General features: G+C 40.5%; 1 protein-coding gene across 1 annotated transcript in view; it reads left to right on the top strand.

Moving 5' to 3' along the window:
• The first annotated feature begins 458 nt into the window (after window positions 1-458).
• Window positions 459-6,000, top strand: part of c24h20orf27 (chromosome 24 C20orf27 homolog) — a 28,057-nt gene continuing 22,515 nt past the window's right edge. Inside the window, exon 1 of the mRNA XM_048236826.1 lies at window positions 459-1,016. The gene's annotated coding sequence lies outside the window, so the exon portion shown is untranslated. The remainder of the gene's footprint in view (window positions 1,017-6,000) is intronic.

Raw genomic sequence — 6,000 nt, 5'->3', positions numbered from 1 at the left:
GATGCTTTATATTTTGATCTTCTGACTAAGTTTGCCCGGTAGCCTAACGACATGATCACTATCACTAGATATAAAGAAAATGTTGACTTTCACTCGGTGCTGTTCACTGACAGTAACAAAACTATAGGTGCATGTAGCCTCAACGAGGCCTCTCAAATTCAGAAAATTGCATTAAACTAAAATCGGAAGACATTGTTATCTTTGTTAGACCATAGGGTCGTTGTCATATAAATGCTGTAACGAAATTCGAAGTGTAAATATACAAACTTCATGTTGAAAGTGTAACCGCGACCGTTTCCCATAGGAATGAATGTAAAACTACCCTCTAAAACGACCTCCCAAAATCCTGCAACACAGGCTTTAATGTATATCTTACCATGTTATTGTTTTTATATTCATTGAATGGACATTATTGTTTATTAGCCTATTGATTTTCCCCCTCATTTTCATTGTTTATTTTATTAGGCTATTAATTTAATTGACATTGGTGTTTATTATTGCTACTCTCCGTATTAGTTTGATTCTATTCTATATTGTTTTTGTCGCTTTGGATATGATTTCAGCAGTAGGCTAGGCCTATCAGCAAACTACAGTCCTTAGTTGTTTATCCAGTTTCTAAGTGCGTTTGATTGATTCTTAAGTAGTGTAACAGGGCTGATTGGCTTTTGAAGTGGCGCAAAAAGTGCAAATCCACTTAAGAACCCTTCTGAATCCACGTGATCAACGCGGAAGTCAATAACACTGGCTAAGGACGCTTGACGGGCTATACTCCTGTGTGGTTCAAGCGCCTTGGCGCCGGGGCGGAGTGAATGCGATCATCCTCCTCAGTTTATGAATATATTCATTTTCCCCAGGACACCACTGCTGTATAGCTTCACAGTTCGCTGGATAGCCACTACTCGCCGCCTTACTTAAGACAGACTGTCGGACTGGTTAGCCAACTACGAAAGGGTAGCTAGCTAACTTATTTGGACGTAACATACACTGAGGAGAGCTGCCGACCACAGTAAGAACAGGTCAGTCCCACTGCGTTTTGATATTCAGTAGTTTGGCCTGCAACAGAATACTAGAAGCGATTCGTGTTAACGCCGGATTTTGTGGGTTGGGTTAAGAAATTGGAATAAAAGTTCACAGAAACAGAAAGTGTGTACTGTCTCATCAATGCTAGAATATCATTTATGTTAGAATTGCAGCCAACGATTGCTAACTCCATTACGTTAGCCAGTTGTTCAAGCATGTCTAAGACAGACAGACATGTGTTTCAGATAATGGCTATGCTCACTGCTAGACGAAGCCTATGGATTATAGTGTTGTAGTGTGGTGAAATATCGTCTTTCCGACCTCACCCTTAATGTAACAGTTGTAAGAGATTCATTGCATATGTTATTATTCTACTCTAATTGAACATCAGAGTGGATGTAGATGCGCCAGTTTTCTAACTGCCGGGGGCAGCAACATCAAGGCAATATCACCACGAACAGCACAGATGAAAACATGACATACGAGAATTATATCTAACGTTATAGGCTTTTCTTTTTTGAACCAGGAGAAGCTTAATTGTAATTATTCCCGGATTTGAAGGGTTGAGAGAAAAATTTAGTTTAGCTGCAACTCAAGTCCAATGTAAAATCTGAGATAATTAATGCCCAAAACCTTTACACACGTTTCGTTCTCTATTAGATTGAATGTTACTTGAGAACTGATTAAATGCATGCATGCATTTTAAGTGCTGGTGCAATATTTAATCCCACATGAGCAGTTGGTACAGTCACACACCAGTGCAAGATACTCATGATTTATTACACAAGCATGACATTGCAATGAAAGCAGGGTGCTTGCATGATGCTGACTGTTGTTGGATTTGTTCAAGTAGCCTAGGCCTATAGCAACAGGCAGGAGGGAAACTATAGTAATTATTTAAAAATTCAGAGTAGACATTGTCAGTTATTTGTTGAACTGCTTGATTTAAGTAGCAAAGCCATGGTCTATTTCTGCTGAAATCCCCAATACCCCTTCCAAAGCAGTTTACTTTGACACTGTTAACTGTAGACACTGGCTGATATATTTAGGAAGCCTTTTCATTTCCTCTTCCTGCAGCCTTGGAATATTGACTCGACACAGAAAATATGACAGTTAGGCAGATCATAGCGGTCTGATATGGATTGTTGTTGTTGTTGTGTGTCTAAAAGCAGAGTTTAGCACACTAACATCGTCATTTTGTTGATGTCCCCCCCCCCCCCCCCATGGACAGGTACTGAAACACACACACTCATACACACACTCTCTCAGGCACACATTCTCCCTCTTTTTCCTTAGTTTCCTCTCCCAGTTCTCTAACTCTCATCCTCCATCCTCTGTGTCTTTAAATTTTGCTCAGGTCAGGATCCCAGGGAGGTGTACCAGCTTAGACAGAGGCCTCAGAAATTGGACCCAATGGAGGGAACACATCTCATTCCTCCATCCAAAGACAGAGAGGAGATTAGAAAAGGTGTCTCTCAGGGAGCTGCTAGGCTTTTTAATGAGATGTAATTCACATCAAAAGAGTGGCTCTGGGAAAAGGAGCTGAAGATCCAGTCCAAATAGGCTAGGAGAATCAAAGAGACAAGGCTGAGTTTGGAAGAAAGAAAAGTGAGAAAAAAGCGATTCGAAGTTAGAGGGCAGTGAACACTAGCAGGAAAAGCAATTAGTGGAAACACAGAAGGAATGAGAGATGCAAAGAAAAAAAAAAGGAAAAATGGCAAACCAATATTGTGTGGATATTTCACTTTGGACAAAAGAACCATAAACATAGACAAAGAAATTCACATTTAAAGGTTGCTTTCTGCAAGAAAGGGCAGATGAGATTAAAAACTGTTATTGAATCTCTTGTTGGTCTTCAAAGCCACAGACAGATGCTATCAGTGCTTTGAGACACAGCCTCCTCTTCTGATTTGATGGTGTTTAACAGCGTGTGTGCGTGTGTGTGCATGCTCACACATTCAGTCCTGACACAGCAAGTTCTAAAAGGAAACAAATGCCCCGTGCATCATGGGAAAGGCGATTGAGTCAGAGAGGTGACCTCTGCCTGTAGGGTCATCGGCCTCACATCCTGTAAGCTTAAACACCAAAATACAACAGTGTTATACTGTTTCCAGAATGGCTTTAAAATGAAATGCAGTAAGAATATGAGCCGTAGAATTGCAAGGGAAATATTTCAGATTTACTTTACAGAAGCAGCAACAAATCATTTTTGTACCCAACCAGCAACAGATCATTATTAGTCCATACATAGGACAGCCTTTACTTGTGTAAATGCAGAAGTGATTTCTGAAGAGTCAGCTGTCCTATGATGCAAGGTCGTAATTGTAATACATGTCCCCCCAATATTCAACTATGCTCAAGATTATGGCATTATTGTATTGCCATATGTTGTGAGCTCAGTGAAACATCCTCACGAGCAAATAATATTAATTCACACATATAGACATAACAGGAAAAAACAGCTGCGAGTGCACGAAACAACCACTGGGATCCATACACTCTTGAAGATGAGATCTGCTCGCTCTCTCGAAGTACAGCTTTGCTTGCGCAAGTTGACTTTTGACACTTTGGTTAGTTGTCCAGTCCTGAACATCAACCTTTTTACTGATAATATTTCGAATGTTTTCACTCTGGTCCATTCAGAGTAGACATGGGTCTCCAACAGGTAGCTCCCAACCTGTTTCTAAGTAGCTCTCCAAAAGGTTTGAGGAAGATGTTCATAAATCTGATAATCCAGTCACTTGGGAAACATGTTAAAATTCCTATGAAATCAAATTCACAGTCTACAAAGAGAGAAGGTAAATGAGTTGAAAGGAACCTTTTAAAAAGCATACAAATCTTATTCAGGGGGTTTTGGGTGGAGTTCAGCTATGTGAATACATGGCATGCTACTACTAACATAAAAGCTCTCGGCCATGTCCATTTTGTTGTAGTAGCTCTCGGAGGAAAAAAGGCTCTCAGCTATGTCCAGTTTGTCAAAGCAGCTCAGAGGAATAAAGGTTAGAGACCTCTGGACTAGACTATAGAGGGAGCAAGGAGGAAATCAGGACATATCCAGTTAAAAAGTGTCATATCTTAGTCTAGTCTGTGATAATCTGGCCACATAGGCCAAAAGGGCAAAATTAGAAGAAAGCAATATGCAAATATTGCACAACCAAGTTTTGAAAAAAATAAAAAAACAATTTGCTAAACTTTGACCACAATATCTGGACTTATTTTCTCATGACAATCCATCGATTTTTGTTTGTAATTTATCCATCCCTAATCAATGCCATTAGATAGAATACCATGAAAAGGGGAAAAACAGGACACTATTAGACACTATTTTAAAAAGAAAACATATATAAACATATGATATTGTTTTCTAGCATATTCTTTACTTGTTTCATTGGTGAACAGGGTGGTCATTTGTAGATATTAATTTTTAAAATGATAAACCACAACATTATTATTTAAAGCAAATTACTTTGCAGACCCCTTGTTCATGGGTCTCCTCTTTGAGAACTACTGGTGTAGGCTACCCCTCTACTGCACCATGCCTTGGCTGGGTTAAGCATACTATATATGGCCACCTGTGTCATGTGTTTATGTTGCGCTTAGACATGACATGATGGCTGGTCAGTCTCTTAAGACAGTAGTTAGAGCCTGAGAGGGATCTTGGTTTTCAACTCTATTCAGCATCCAGCTAACAGCACACACACACACACACACACACACACACACACACACACACACACACACACAGCTGAATGACAAGTCAAATTGGAGGGTGATTTCGTGCTCACATCTTGAGTCTGAGTTACAGGAGGAGGAAAGGCATAAGACCAATGGCTCACATTTGAGACCACAAGGGACAGTCATCCCTTCACAAGAAGAATAAGAGTGGTCAGTAATTGCAATAGAAGATAACTCTCATCTCTCATCATGCTTCCTTTGTGTCTGTGTGTGTGTGTGTGTGTGTGTGTGTGTGTGTGTGTGTGTGTGTGTGTGTGTGTGTGTGTTCGTGCGTGCGTGTTGATGTGTCACGTAGTCACGTAACACCACGTGCCTCTAAGCTTCCCCCCGAGCCACTTTCACCTCCCTGGAGTTTGTTGTGTCCACTGTGAGACGACAGTTTCAGTGTAGTCCATCCAGGCTAGTGTCCTGCAGGTGACCCTGCAGATCAAATGTGGATGCTCTTATAAAGCATAGTGCAGACCCCATCACTTCAAACTAAAATTGGAGCCTGTTTGGTGCTGCTGTCTGTAACTTACCTTTAGATATTGTGTGTGTGAGAGAATGAGGGCACGTCTTGTGAGAATTGACTTACCAGTTTACGTGTCATGGATGCTGATCTTACTTGAGTTGTGTTCTCTCTGTGAGCTCTCTTGACTGTGTGTGTGTGTGTGTGTGTGTGTGTGTATGTGTATGTATGTGCTAAAGACAACAACTGACAACAACTGTCTTTTTGTACTCTGTGTGTGTATGTGTGGTGTGTGTGTGTGTTGTAAGAGTAAAGCTTTTCCCTAGGAAGTTGCAAGATGATCATGAATATGTGTTAATTAAGACACGCTCGCCATACCTGGCATTTTTCTCTCACATTAATTAGCCTTAATTAGCAGTGAGATGGCAAGTACATTTTTAGCTTATAGCTGTTGGGTCTGAAATGAAATGTAGCGTGGGTAGCATGGTAGTGCTTTTGTTTTGTGCTGAAATAATATATATTCCCAGCCAGTATTGTAAGTTAGTTTGGTGAAGTAAATGCAAGTAGGTTCATGGAAATTAAATTTGTAGCCCAATATCTGTCACTATAGACACGTATACACACACACACGTATACACAAACGTGTGTGCTCCTCCAGACGAGAAGATGGTTGGTTGGTCTGCATAGCAACTACTACTCCGACTCGCCCTTAGGTTGTTCAGTGTAAACTCCTTTTACACCAAATTATCCTTCTATTATTTTATCATGGCTCTACAATACTGCATTTGTAGTACGCA

Source organism: Alosa alosa, chromosome 24 (genome assembly GCF_017589495.1).
Source record: "Alosa alosa isolate M-15738 ecotype Scorff River chromosome 24, AALO_Geno_1.1, whole genome shotgun sequence".
In the NCBI taxonomy this organism is placed as follows: Eukaryota; Metazoa; Chordata; class Actinopteri; order Clupeiformes; family Clupeidae; genus Alosa; species Alosa alosa.
The sequence above is the reverse complement of the archived record's forward strand: the minus strand, read 5'-3'. Positions and strand labels throughout refer to the sequence as shown.